Source organism: Rhineura floridana, chromosome 4 (genome assembly GCF_030035675.1).
Source record: "Rhineura floridana isolate rRhiFlo1 chromosome 4, rRhiFlo1.hap2, whole genome shotgun sequence".
Lineage (NCBI taxonomy): Eukaryota > Metazoa > Chordata > Lepidosauria > Squamata > Rhineuridae > Rhineura > Rhineura floridana.
In genome coordinates this window covers 64249066-64264102 of record NC_084483.1, presented here as the reverse complement: position 1 = coordinate 64264102, position 15037 = coordinate 64249066, and the positions used below count along the sequence as shown (strand labels likewise).

At 42.2% G+C, this 15037-nt stretch overlaps 1 protein-coding gene across 1 annotated transcript in view; it reads right to left on the bottom strand.

Annotated features, from left to right (window-relative positions):
• SH3BGRL2 (SH3 domain binding glutamate rich protein like 2) overlaps window positions 1-15037 on the bottom strand; it is a 34007-nt gene that overhangs the window by 18147 nt on the left and 823 nt on the right. The window lies entirely within an intron of this gene.

The window sequence follows — 15037 nt, the reverse complement described above, 5'->3', positions numbered from 1 at the left end:
AGCCTTCCCTACAGGGCTGTTATGAGGATAAAGACAGAATCCCTAGGTATACCATAGTGAACTCAGAGGAGGACAGGATTACAATTGCTACGATGAAAAACAGTGTTTCTCCATGGTGCACTGCCTGCAACATCTCCAGAAGTATAATAATTCTTTAGTTTCCTCCTTTTTGTTTTTTAAGCTTGCCTTTTATCTTCAGGTTTCCTCCCTGAAGAAAATCAAAATATCCTTCCTCCTGCTGGCTGAAACAGCTCTTCTCACAGCAGTCTGTCAAACTCAGAGTAAATCCATTGAAATCAGCGGACAATGTTGGCATCACCCACTGATGCTATAAATACTGCCTTTTCACAATTATATCATTTATACGGTCCTGATGTTTGTATTCCTTTTGTTTGCTGAACAGGCCTCTTGAAAATTAAGGGGTTATTTATTTTAACTATCATTGTTTTATTCTGCCTTTCTCGCAGGAGCTCAGGGCAACATACAGAGTCTTACACACACACACACACACACACACACACACACACACACACACACACACACACACACACACACACAGAGAGAGAGAGAGAGAGAGAGAGAGAGAGAGAGAGAGAGAGAGAGAGAGAGAGTTTTATTCTCACAACCCTTTAAGTTTGGCTGAACATGTGGGGCTGGCCCAAAGTCACTCAGTGAGCTTCATGGCCAGATGAGGATTTGAAGCTGGATCTCCCAAAACTGGCTCTTTTGTATATGATACATTGGCTGCAAGTTTGCATGTCCATTTTGTTATGTGATTTTACTTACTATTAGCTTCTGTTTTTATTCTCCCTGTACTATGATTATCATTAGGATGGCTACTTACTCTTAGTTAAAAAAAAATAAAAAAAAGAGGACAACAAAAGAGGAGACAGACTGGCATCAAATTTGCACATCCTAGTTTATATGTACACATGCAAATTTAGAAATGCTTACTATAATTTAAATTCAAATACATATCACTATATGGAAAAGTTATACTTACAACTTAAGCTTAATGTGTAACACTTAAGAATCAATTTTTTTCTTTATCATGAACTTATATATTCCTTATATTTTTCTGTTTTGTATTGTTTTAATCATTTTTTCTGTCTTCTTCTTATATACCTATTGTATAAGTATTTTATGTATTACAAAAAAAATTGTTTAAAAATTACCTATTACCATATGACCAGGGAGGACTGTGACCAGGTGAGCAGTATGCCTGCTCAATCCGCTGCCCAAGTGCTAACTTCACAGCTCCCTGCTCTCCATTCTTATGGTTCTTTACCTTTAACCTGGACTGACCAGACAGCCCTTCAACAAGGCTAGAGGATGCCTTCAAATAGAGCACCATCCTCTGTAAAGAACAAATGGCCACGCTTGATATTGTTGAGCCATATGTTTGATATACAAGAGTTCTGTACTTCACTAAACTGAATAAAATAGGGCGTGTTTTTTTTTTAAAAAAAGCATTGATAGAAGTGCAAAACAGGGCTGAATATGCTCAGTTTTCATCTTTACATTCAAGCCCTTCACTGGAAAGTGAAGATTGCCTCTGGAAGGAAGGAAGGAACGAAACGTTTCCACCAGGCTGTACCCGGAAGCCTTACTATTCTACAAACCTACAGAATTCCTTAACACTATAGGTTACATAAAGATCCCTCCAGAGCCATTTTATTGTGGGTTACAAGGTGGGCTAGATGGCCTTCTAAAGCATTCTTCTCATCCCCTTCTAATATTCTAGGATTATACAATGCTACTGATGAGCCTCTTTTGAAGCCAACCAAAAGGGTTCTCTAGACCCTTTATAAATAATTAAACTTGAATTCAGGTAAGAGAGTTGAGATTATAAAGCCAAATTAGGCAACAGACAACAAAAGCAGCTTCTCCAGCATGTAATTTGCTCAGTCGAGAAAAATGTCAGGATCCTCTGAGCAGCACACCCCGTTAAGAAGCCACCACTGGGGGCCTGAGAAAGGCAAAAACCAGTAACTCGGTGGCTATTCGCCATAGCAACTGCTTCACTGTGAACATCATAGGAGAGATGCTTACTTCTCCAGGCAGATGTTCAATTAGCTTGCAATGCACTACACATTTGGGGCATGGGGAGATGAGAGAATTGGGCAATGTGCTCTTCAGTTTTTGAACATTTTTTGTTAGCAATGGGAGGTTCATTTTTGCTAACAATTTTTTGCTTACAGAGGACTAGCCATATGCAGTCCGCAGACATTTACCAAAATCAATGTGTATCTTTGAAAACAGGGATGATACTGAAAAGATCACTATTTGATGTGCTGCCCTCTAATCAAGCTGGCACAACGTCTAGTTCTTATGAAACAATGCAATGTTTTTGCCTCTTAAAAAGCAGAGCAACAAGGCCTTTGGGCAAGGCTCCTTGAACACTCAATATATGCCTTCTATGTACTTCCTTACACTGTTGGCTGTTATCATTACCAAAAGCATTTTCCACTTACAATTCATGAAGAGCATGCCTATGCACTGAAACGACTGCTTAGAAGGCACAAAATGGAGGTTTAGAGATGGGTTATTCACAGCAAGAAATCTATAAAGTGCATCCTGGTGAGTGTTTTAAACTCACATCCTCAGGCAAAGACAGAAACAGAAACAGTGTACTAGAATAAGTGACAACTCTATCTATGTTTAAAGTAAAGGTGTCCACGCACTTGTAGTGCGAGTCGTTTCTGACTCTTAGGGTGACGTCTTGCGACGTTTACAAGGCAGACCGTATATATGGGGTGGGATTGCCAGTTCCTTCCCCAGCCTTTCTTTACCCCCCAGCATATGCTGGGTACTCATTTTACTGACCACAGATGGATGGAAGGCTGAGTGGACCTCGACCCCTTTTACCGGAGATTCGACTTCCTCCTTCCACTGGAATCGAACTCCGGTCATGAGCAGAGCTTCGGCTACGTTACCGCCGCTTACCACTCTGCGCCACGGAGGGTCTTTTATCCATGTTTACTTGGATGTAAATTCCATTGAGTATAATGAGTACAGCCTAGGGCTACTTGAAATGTATTACTTGTTCGTTTTATTGCTCACATCTAGTTATTAATGGTATGAGCTTGTGTTTTGTTTGCAGGCCAACAGGTGTATAGGTCCTTCTCAAAAATATAACAAAAGTGCCTTTCCTCAATTTCAAATACTACAGATTCAGCAGAAGACATCCAAAATGTTTAGTATACTTAAAATTAATTCATTTAACTTAACACTGTCAAAATTACACAGTTGAACAAGCTGCATGTTTATATGCTTATATATATATATATATATATATATATATATATATATATATATATATATATATATATATATATATAATACAATATGATTTCTTTTTTCACTTCACATAGTTACTTTTAATAGGCGTTGTCCTCTAGTCTAGTAATTCCTATCGCATACTGGCTACTTGGCCCTATCTATTCAGATAGTGGTACATAAAATGAGCCAAAACCAGGCTATTACACTGCATCAAAATATGTTTATGGAGACAACAACCTTTATGAACAATCGAACAAAAATTACAAAACCAGTTACTCCATGGGTTGTTAATCTCCAAGCATTTTACCCGTAGTGTCAATAACATACTTTGAAATCTGGCAATGTTTAAAACGACATAAGGACTATTACCATTTAAACATACTTTTCAAAAGAACTTCTTCAGCTCCACTGGGAAACCGTTCCAAAATGGGGTACAACAACCTATCCCTCACATCCTTGTAAATAGTTCAGTAGAAAAGCATGTGTGCTATACTCTCAACAGCACCTGAGTCTCACAAATCTCTGTCACCATGTTTACCATGGAAGTATCTTTCCATCATCAGAGAAGGCATGGCACTAACCCTAGCAAAGAAAATATGCTCCTCTATATTCTGGCACAGATAATTTGCCAAAATAATGTGCATATTGATTGGTAAGGAGGAACAGGGGAGCAGGAGCAGTTTGACAAGGCTATCATACTCTGCCTTCTCTGCTTGAACAGAAATTTAGCATGCAAGCCATTATGTCGCCACAGGTCTACAGAAGAAAGGCCAAGAGAAGAGGTCTTTGTGCAAGAGGTTTTTTCCCCATGTGATGTATGAATCCTTTAATGTCAGGTGAACACATGAATCCGCAGCTTCCCTATGCAACAATCGGATCCAGTGGGTTAAGGTGCGACTCCAAGCCAGGCTTGTTACCTTTCAACTACAAGCTGCCAATCATTAACTGGACACTCTGGTGTCATGGATTGCTTATAAGATGTTCTAATTTCTGAGGGGGAGGGGAGGTTCAGTATCAGAATGTTGCCAAGAAGTATAGCTTCTGTGAAGGAAACTTTGGCTAAGAAGCAAAATCTCACACAGGATTCACTACTGCATTTAAAACAATGCCATGCATTTTCCACTGTGCATCATGTTACATATACTATGCATATACCACAGAGCAGTTACAATCACAGCTCTTGGGGGAGAAGAGTTATAGGGAAGAAGGGATGGCAGAGTCAGCGATGCTGACCAGGATGACAAAGGAGCTCAGGGCTGCTTCAAAGACTACAAGCATATGTTTTGCATACATCACCATATTTAAAAATGTAGCTATGCAAGTTTGTTCCACTACTTGTAGACACAGCTCCTTGTTGACATGGATACTGTGTGTATACAACCAGTGAAAGGAATGCACTTGATGGTTTCAAATTTGACAGCACATGTCCTTAATCCCGAATGCATGGAAGCTAGAGAGAGACCCCAGAGGAAGGGTAACTGAAGAAAAGGGAACATATAAGCCACAAGATGAAATGCAGAGAGCACATACTAGGACAATGAGACTGATCTTTAAAAAGGTAAAGGTGTCCCCACAGTTGTAGTGCGAGTCGTTTCTGACTCTTAGGGTGACATCTTGTGACATTTACTAGGCAGACCATACATATGGGGTGGGATTGCCAGTTCCTTCCCTGGCCTTTCTTTACCCCCCAGCATATGCCGGGTACTCATTTTACCGACCACGGATGGATGGAAGGCTGAGTGGACCTTGACCCCTTTTACCGGAGATTCGACTTCCTCCTTTTGTTGGAATCGAACTCCGGCCGTGAGCAGAGCTTCGGCTATGTTACTGCCGCTTACCACTCTGTGCCACGGAGTATTTTGAGACTGATCTTAGCTGCCTGCTTTTTACATGCAGGAAGGGACCGCAGAGAAAGAAGAAGCAAGAAAGATGGAGTAGGCAAAAACCTCACATAGGGCCTAGAAACAGTAGGACTATGCTCCTGGCAGGAAAGGAAAGAACAGGCAAAGAAGCTCTGAAGACTCATCAACTCTGGCACAAGGAACCAAGGAGGCAGACCAGGTCAGTGGCAAGTGTCTAGTTAATCTGCACTGACATTCATATACAATTAATGAATACACTATGTGCACTTTTTGTTCCAGTGTTCTTAAAGTGACCCAAAGAATAAAACTTAAATGCATCATTTCAAAACTTCTGATATAAGGAGGAAAGCAAAGCTTTACACTTATTGAAAGCCTATACACATACACACCCTTTTGACTGTAAACGGAGCAGGCTCACTTCAAGGAAGGCATTTGTGCCACTGAACAAAGCAAAATGGAATAACCTCTGAAACATGCTAATTGTAGTCAGCACAGCTTACACTTCCCTTTCAACAGGGACAATTATCTCATCAACTGGTAGGAAGCACAGGACTAGCATTTCTGCATGTTGGGGCAAATTTATTCAACAGCTTAGCCAGAAAGCACAATCAGCAGGCAGTTAACAAGAGTTGGCTCCACAATTCTTTTCACATTAAGCAGTTTAGGAGGACATAAAACACGCGGTAGCCAGACAGGTATTGCCAGACAGGTAGCAGGAAGTTGAGACTGAACATTTCCAGCTGTGCATTCCCAAAAACAATTTGCATTATTTCTTTCATACATTCAAGGAAGTGATGAGCAAGGACTGCCTCTCACACAGCACTTCCTTGTGTACAATTCCCAATCCTGCGGCACGTCTGCAAAGACACCACTATGTGTTTCAACAGAACGGACTTAGCTACATGTACAAGCAACACAGACACATAACAGTTGCAATCCAGTGCCAAAGCCAGTCTGGGTTCTAAATCACATAAGAAGCCTACTCAGGTACAGCAGGCTCTCCACTACAAAAATTCAGCTGCCCACACGTGGGGGGCTCTAGGAACTTCAAGGAGGACATCCGGGAGGAGAGAATGAGCTCATCCTTGCCCTTCCTCTCATGTGATAATAGGGGTTGGAAAAACTGAGCCTGAGGAATGAGATAGCCAGAGTGACTGGCGACTATATGACACGACGGCACCTTTTGCCCAGCCCTCTTCATCCTATCCAGCCACGCATGTTCATCTTGTTCATTAGGATTACCAATATCAGCTGCCTATTGGGATCACTATGTTATGCACCCAAAGCCCTCCACTTCATGTGGTCCAACTGCTGGGTTTATGACCATAACAGCAGTAGCTAGAAGGAAGGTGGCAGACAGGAAAGCAATGACTTTCGGGGACTGCTCCCTTTACCCTCCTCTTGAAGGGCTATCCACAAGAACAGGACACTCAGCAGGTTAGTAAAGAGCATTGTCCCTGCATACTAACATCTGAAGTGCATAACAATTGAAAAAGTGGCAGTACCCTATTTGCTAGCCATCAGAGGGACAGAGTCACAGCTGAAATAGTTACAGCCTTTATGAAACACCATCAGTGATGGTGAATTCTGAAAGTGCCACAGATAAACACGGGTTGCTAGCCTCTTTGATCTTTCAGAGCTCATGTGCTTTGGAAATTTACTGTGTCAGAGGAACAACAGGTGTAAGTTGCCCCATCACTGCATTTTCACAGTCGACACCACACTCTGGGACAGCACTAAATACATTTAAAAGCAAAGGTGACAATGCCACAGAATAACAGCTGGTTTCCCACTGATCGCAGCCAGTGTGGGCCTTGCTTGTGATCTGCATGGAATGGAGAGAGGGACAGAGAGTTCCTTGCCTCCGTGCATCTTGAACAGCTGCCATCTGGCTGTGAGGAGACATGAAAATGCAGAGAAATGGGCAACTGCACCAACCAATAGCTCTAGCAATCAGGTGCTCATTAAGGGTTAAAGTGAGAGTCATAGCTGTTGGGGGGGGGGAACACTGCAGTTGTTATGACAATACTCATCCATTCCCATCCCAGGAAGTTACATTGGAGCCCTGATTGTCGTTTGCTCTGCTTCAGGTGCCCCATATCATCCTGCAAGAAAGGTTATTATTAATGGTTGAACAGAGTGGCAATCTGAAACAAGACGGCCTGACACTGAGCAGCAAAGGCACCTGTGCTTCCCAATGCCTTCACTGGTTAACAGTAGGAGCTTACCTATATTTGGGAGGTGAAGGCAAAAAGGGCCTACAAGGTGCATACTTAGCCAGTGTCCTCTGGGGGGGCATGTTAAAAACAACATGCCACATGTTATATAAAGGAAGCCTGTTAACCAGTACACAGTTTCTCCGTACTTTAGGGGTGCATGAGCAGCAACTTTACACACTGTGACTATGAGTGTTGAGTGCTTTCCCACCACATCTGTCTTCTTTGGGTGGAATCAGGGGGAGAAATAGATTGGGTGGTACCGATGTCATACTTTAAGGTCTCTCTCTCCCTCCCGCCCCCTGCTCCCAGGCTTACCTATGCAGAAGGCCTGAGCCTCAGAGCCCAGTTACAGGAATAGAGTCAAGCTTCCTGGTGGACTTTTATGAGTAGACTCCCAAGGCAGGACACCTCTAAGGGTTCTAAGAAGGCAGGCGTCTTAATGGACCCCTTAATGATTTTTCTGCTTGCGGTAGCAATAGTAATGTGCTGTGCTTGGTGCGGTATGTTTTTTAACTGTAACTGTTTCTTTTATTTCTTATATTGTATTACAATTTGAATTCTATGGAAAATACCATTAAAATCAATATGAATATTTAATGTGAACATGCTGTGAACCACCTGAATGAAGCTTGCGGACCACTGGTGGTCCGTGGACCGCAGTTTGGGAACCACTGGTGTAGACACAAAGGAAGAGCAGAGTAATGCCATTATTGTGACATATGTGAGCTGTAGTCCCTTGCTGAGGTATATATACCAATTGTTTACAACTATAAGCCGCAGAGTTAGTCAGAATTCTCCCATAGTGGTGACAGACAAGGTGAGGACAGTTATTAGGACTATGCAAATCCACTGGTAATGCCTTGACTTGTGCCACATCTTTTGCAGGTGTAACACTATGCTGATCCCAGAGTAAAGACAGGACTGACTTGGACTCCTCTCCTGCCATATGCAAACTCTGCCCAGCTCTCCAACCCCAAGGCTAGGGGCTGCCTGACATGGCAGTACAATCCCCCATGCCCCCCCAGCACAGAGTAGTACTCTGCTAGCACAAGGAGGCTAAGCAGTGATCTATCCTGCCCACAAGGGTAATTGAAGGATAGGGATGCACTTTAAACACAATCACATATAAACATGTTCCACTGAAATCAATGTGATTTTGTTGTTGTTATACGCCTTCAAGTCGATTACGACTTATGGCGACCCTATGAATCGGCGACCTCCAATACCATCTGTTATAAATCACCCTGTTCAGATCTCGTAAGTTCAGGTCTGTGACTTACTGCCAAGTAAATAGACTTGGAATCAGCCTCAGGTATCAGCTTCTTCATGTCAGAATCGTTGTCTGGAATTCCAGTTTGTTTCAATGGGAAATTAATTAGTTTCAGTTTAGATAGTACTTCTGTCTAACCAAGTTGCAGATTGGTCTGAATAAAATACACGGATCCAATTGCATATGAACTTGGGGAGGAGGGAATAATGCCTTCTACAGCAGAAGAGGTAACTCCAATCTTCCTGTTCCTGTAAGAAATCATATCTCTTATTTTCCATCTGCCATGGAACCTCTTTTGCCTGAAGATGGAGACATACCTGAGTAACAACACAAGTTCTGTGTTTTCAGAAATGAAGAATCAGCCATTTTTATGCTTCTTGTTCCCAGGAGGCCTTCATGCAACCAGTACCTACATAGCACCCAAAACAGCCTCTTCTGAATACCTGACTCCACTACATCTTAAGACTGTGATCAGATCTAGACTCAATGGTTTCAACATCAAACAAAATAATTTTTCTCCCACCCTGTTGCTCTGTCTATCATCTGGCCCAGAGATAGCCAACACGGTACCCTCCAGATGTTGATAAATTCCAGTTGCCATTACCCTTGACTGTGCTGGCTGGAGATGATGGGAGTTGCAGTCCAGTAACATGGAGAGGAAAATCTGTGATAAAGCCTGAAAAAAAAAGTACTGGGGAACTCAAAAGCTTGCACATTATTTTTTAATGTTTTGATTGGCCTAATAATGGTATTGTCCCAGTATGGATTTTGGAATTATCTTTGCCCAGAGGCTGTCTACTCCATTAAAGAAGAAAGAGCAAAACACATCTCAAGCACTCCCCCTTAATGTATAAGATGACGTTATCAGGCCTGCCAGGAGCCAAGAGAAGAGGAGTCCCATTTATGGCTCTTGTAGCATCTTGCTGGGTTGGTGGCAAGTGTTAAGGGGCAATTCCCCTCTGTGTATATGACAAACTTCAGGTGTCCCAAGGTGAGCAACTTCCACCCGCTCAGCTGATTTCCTTCTTTCCCAACCAGTCTCTTTCTGAATCTCAAGAGTGACCAATGTTCTGGTGCGTGTATTTGTATGTGCATGTATGTATGTATGCATTATTTATTTATTAGATTTATATCCCGCCCTTCTTCCCAGTAGGAACCCAGGCAGCAAATGTATGTATGTATAGAGATTTTAGAATTTACAGCAACCAAGGTTCAGATGGCCATGTTCAGATAAATTCAAGATTAAGTTTTTTTTAAAAACCAAGCAGTGTATTACAAAGCATTTTGTGGTTATTTTATACCTCATAATATCTACAGAAATGTTATCAGCAATACATCAAAACAGCCACCACCTTTCTTTCTCTCTCTTTTGAGAAAAAAAGGGATTTGAGCCTTTGCCATGAATATGCCCATTTAAGTGTTTATACCCGCAGCAAGTACCAACCCCTGAAGATTCCCCCCCCCCCGGTTGGGTGGGAAAGCAATTAATCACCCACTCCCATGTTGCTGTTAAAAGCTCCCACTGCAACTGCATTTGCCTCCCAAAACACACATCCCCAAGAGACTGAATGACAACCTTGCAGTGTATGCCAGAGTACACCAGTGTAGTGTATTGTCATATACTACTCTCTCAGCACCCCTCCCCCAGCAACATTACTATAGTAACACTGGACTGCTTTTCAGAGCTGATGTAACCCACCCTCTCTCAACCACAATACTACCCCCCTCCTGCTCTTAGAATGCCGTTAGTGCTATTAGAGTGCTCTTCAAATACTGCTTGCTTTTCAAGAATTTAATCCTGAAGGTATCCAAGCAGAGGCATCTGAACCTTGATTGCTGTAAATCTTAACATTGCTTTTGGCACTCCCCTCCTCGCCACCCCAAACCTCCATCTAAAATTACCTCACTATACCTTGCACTGAATATCATGCTGCCAACCCAAGAACAGTTGAAGAAAGGCTTACAGTAATATAACTGGTTTACAACTCATGAAGCTTGTGTTCTTTTGCATGGTTTAGTATTGGCAATGGGGAAGAACAGGGTTGTGGTGCTATTAAGCAGGCAGAAATTCAACTAATAACACATTTTCTATTAAGAAAATGCTAAACTATGGGGAAAGTTCATATCTTGACATTCTGTCAAGCATTTTATTTTGGGGGCCCTCCAACCCTGCTGCAAAAGACACAAAGCACATACAAATTTTATGCAAATCTTTATCCTCTTCTGCAGATGGGATGGAGGGCTCAATCCACATACAGTGTACCTGGTCCAGAAAAACCGACTGACACCCTGCCTTCACCTGTTGCAGAACTTATTGCTATGGGGCATGTATGGCCACGTTCCTCAAGCAATCAGGTTTAACAACCCCATGGAAAAACAGAGCTGGAAGCATCCTGGTCAGGAGGTGGCCTCCCTCCAGACCTCCACAAAATGTGTAGGATGGATCACATACCTGTGGAAAGCAAAAGGAGGCACAGAGAGAACAACCACCAATGGGCAGCAGTCCCTGAACATGGATGTATCACAGATGTTTGTGAGGAAGTGGTACAACTTGAGCACTCAGCCAATGCTCATGATGCATCCTCACCCATCAGCTTTGGGTTTGGGGGGAAAAGACTGCAATTACTGACTTTACTCACTCTTCCGCCTTGATGGTTATAATGGAACACTGTGGGATGCAGTGGCTTTTTGTTTTGCTCCATGTACCTGAGTGTTTGCCCAGCAGTGACAATGGTTGGAGCAGAATGCCCAGTTGCTCATAGGACCACTCACTAGCATGTGAAGATGAATGTGTAGGAAACACTACTTCCCGCTGTCAGGAAAATACAATTCAGATAAACACAGTGTTCACATATGGCAAAGGAAGTGGTAGACAGTTGCAGCAGTTATCCATGCAGCAATGGTTCCACTTGTGTGGGATGCTCTCTTCTGGCACCTCCTGTTGTAGGAGCAAAGTGGAGGTTGCTCTTGAATGTTTGTGCCTGGAACCCTGAGGCAGGGTACCTGTCAAGAGTTCTAGCTGGGGGAAATGGAAGCAATGCACTTTTTGCAAGCTGGCCCCTTGTTGTGTACAGTGCTCCATTTCCCATAGCTTCCACTTGTGAGCTCCAAGTGTATGTGACAGAGGAGCCAGAGACATACAGCCCCAGCTATGCCCCACATCCTATTATCTGATGTAGAGTTTCCCTACGTACGGTTCATACACTGTTGGTGGTGTGCTGCAATTGACTGTTGAATTATACTATATTTTATGCCCTGTCATAATGACAACATAGTGAAACGGATGGTGGACAGCTTTTTGGTTTCCCTCCTCCCTTTGAAGCCAATGGGAAGCAATTTCTTACGCCAGGTCTGGTGCAGGTGTAAACGTCTGCTACCAGTGGGCTATAGTTACAGTCCTCCACCATGATTTCATCCCATTTTTGCCAGTTCTGTCAGCATATCTTCACCAGAAAGATGGCACCGCCAATAGATCAGAGGAGTCTCCAGCTCTGTCAGAACAGCAGGGCTTACACTTCCTGCAGCCTAGGGTGCCCTAAGTTGCAAGGGGTGGGAGATTTAAGAATCTGGCCCACCAGGCCCCCACCTCTGCCATACCCAGACGGCATCTGCTCCCTTAAAAAAAACAAAAAAATGCTTCTAAATATGTGACAAAAATGACACATGGTGTTGTATTACTACAATATAAACCAACAGCCAAGAATTGACTGACAGCAATAATGGGAAAGAAGGTTCTATTACGAGTGTTCAATGACTGTACATTGTATGAGTTCTAAAAAGAATCTATATTTACACAGCAGGCTCCTGAAATGGATAATTAGCTGTTGTTGGCCATTAGTATACAACTACTGAGCACCACATATGCTTCATGCCAAATTGAATCAAGAGGTTCAGCTTTCGTTGTGCAAATGAAGTAAACACTAATATTATACAGCTAAAGGTCTTCTAGTGAGAATACAAGTTCCATAGAAGTGGTGTGTACGTGTTTGTAGAGAATACAAAGTTCAGTACCAGCATTACTAAAGCATAATTAGTTACCATTCTAGAGAAACTCTCCAATAATTCTCATTAAGAGCATAGATAAATCAGTATTTAATCAGCTTGCCTTTACAGAAATCTGAGTTAGCAATTCAAATGGATATACAGAGATATGAATCAAACATTCAAATAGATATGTAAAAGTCTCATCTGAAGAAGCAGTTATACTAATGCAAAGTTATAGGGTATTTGAACCATCAACACAAAGTCTGAAGAAATGTCTCTGTAGAAAATAAACTAAAATTGATTTTAGTAATTTTTCATGACTGGGGAAAATTATACTTTTCAATGCCCCTTAGTTTGCTTGGCCCTGAGACCTTTAAACTGTCAAGTTAATACCAAACTAGCATTGTAGCAAGAATTTCAATTGAGAAACTCTTGTGACACCTTAAAGACTAAGGCTGTAATCCAAACTTCCTTTACACCAGGCTGGGGGAAGGAGTGGACTGGGCAGAATTATTGCTCTGCCAGCCTCTGCTCACAGATTGACACCAGCATCACTCTGCCAGCATGGAGCTTCCCCTTTTGCACACCAAATGGGTGGGCAGATGTACCACCAGTGCAATTCCCATTAGCAATAGCCCACAGAAACCCCCAAAACAAGGTGCTTCAGGGAGGGTTTAAGCTAGCCTGGGATCTGATCCCTGGCTAGCCCAATTTCCATCACTTGACCGCATCAGGCCCAATATGGGCCTGACTGCTATGCCAGTCCAAGTTGGCACAGTAGTGTAGTGGTTAGATTGTTGGACTACAACCTGGGAGACCAGGGTTCGAATCCCCACATAGCCATGAAGCTGACTGGGTGACCTTGGGCCAGACACTGCCTCTCAGCCTCAGAGGAAGGCAAGGGTAAAACTACCTCTGAATACCGCTTACCATGAAAACCCTATTCATAAGGTGGCCATAAGTTGGAATCAACTTGAAGGCAGTCCATCTCCATTTTTGCCTGGGGTTAGGATTGCAGCCTTGTATCCTCTTACCCGATATTAAGTCCCACAAATTCATTAGGATTTACTGCTGAGTAAACATAGTTAAGATTGCATTGTAAGAAATTTTTAATAAACGTGTTAGTCATTAAGGTGCCACGAGACATTTTGTTTTTGCTGTAAAAGACTAACAGAAACCTCTCTGGAACATTTAGGGCTATTTTCAGATGGTGTGCCGTTTAGGTTCCTGCAAGTCATGGGAATCTCTATAAACTAGGGCTGAAAGCTTTGATTGGTAAGTCTGTCAACTGAAGCTGTTCATAAGCATGTTTATTTAGAAAGTCCTAGTGAGTCAATTGGCACTTGCTCTCAAGTATGCATGTATGCACAGGATAGCAGTGTATGTCAGCAGGGGGCAATTTTAAAGGAAGAAGTCTTTAACTTGAAGAAACACTATTCTATTATAAGAAGCTATCTTGGTTCTAATGTGCTACTGTAACATGGAATTAAAATATTAAACCCGGCCTTTCCTTCCAACTACAAACAGTAGCTCTTGTTTATTACACTGCCAGTCATGTTATGTTTCCTTCAACGTTTCAGACTCGAAATATATTTTCATTCAGGTTTTGGCAAAAGCAAGCATATTTAAATGTAAAAAATTAACCAGATGAAAGTCAGATTATTAAGTAAAAATACTTAGGTTTAATTAATACAAACAGCATGCTTGTTAATCAATTTCCAATGTTATTAAACCTATTAAGCTTAGTATTGTTAGGGTCACAGAAATCCAGATTTCAATATTTACCATCCTTATTTGGCTTATACATTCTATATTTTTATGGTGCTTATGGTTTATTCATGTACCAGGTAAGAAAACAACTTTGTATTTAAAAGATATCTTTGTGTTGGTATAAAATATATTTTATACTTTAGTCCAATCCTTTTTTAAAAAACAGAAATATTTTGCCTCTTCCGTTTTTCAATGTATAATGGGTTAATGCCAAACCCTTCATGAAATTTGCCTCGCTGCACATGACGATTATACACGTTTACTCAGAAGCACACCACTGCACTGAGTTTCCATTTGCACCCAAGTACGTGTGAACAGGACCGCAGCCCAGATATGCAATAATGTGAGAACATCCAACAGCTCCCCCAAGCCCTGCAGCATATCGACATCTATTTTTCCAGGTAGTAAACAAAGCACTGAAATTACGTGGTGATTCTGAGACGCTCGAGTCCTCCTTTCCAAAGAAAGCCAACAGCGCTAATCTTGTTTTAAACAAGAAAAGAACTCCAAAACCAGTCTCCAAGCTCGTCATACTACTTATGAGGGTTAAAGCGGCTGCCTGCCAAAGGTAAAGCTAAAAGATCATCACATCGGGAGCAACCCATGCGAGGAGCCAACCGCATTCCCGCCCAACCCGAGAGAGTTTACGC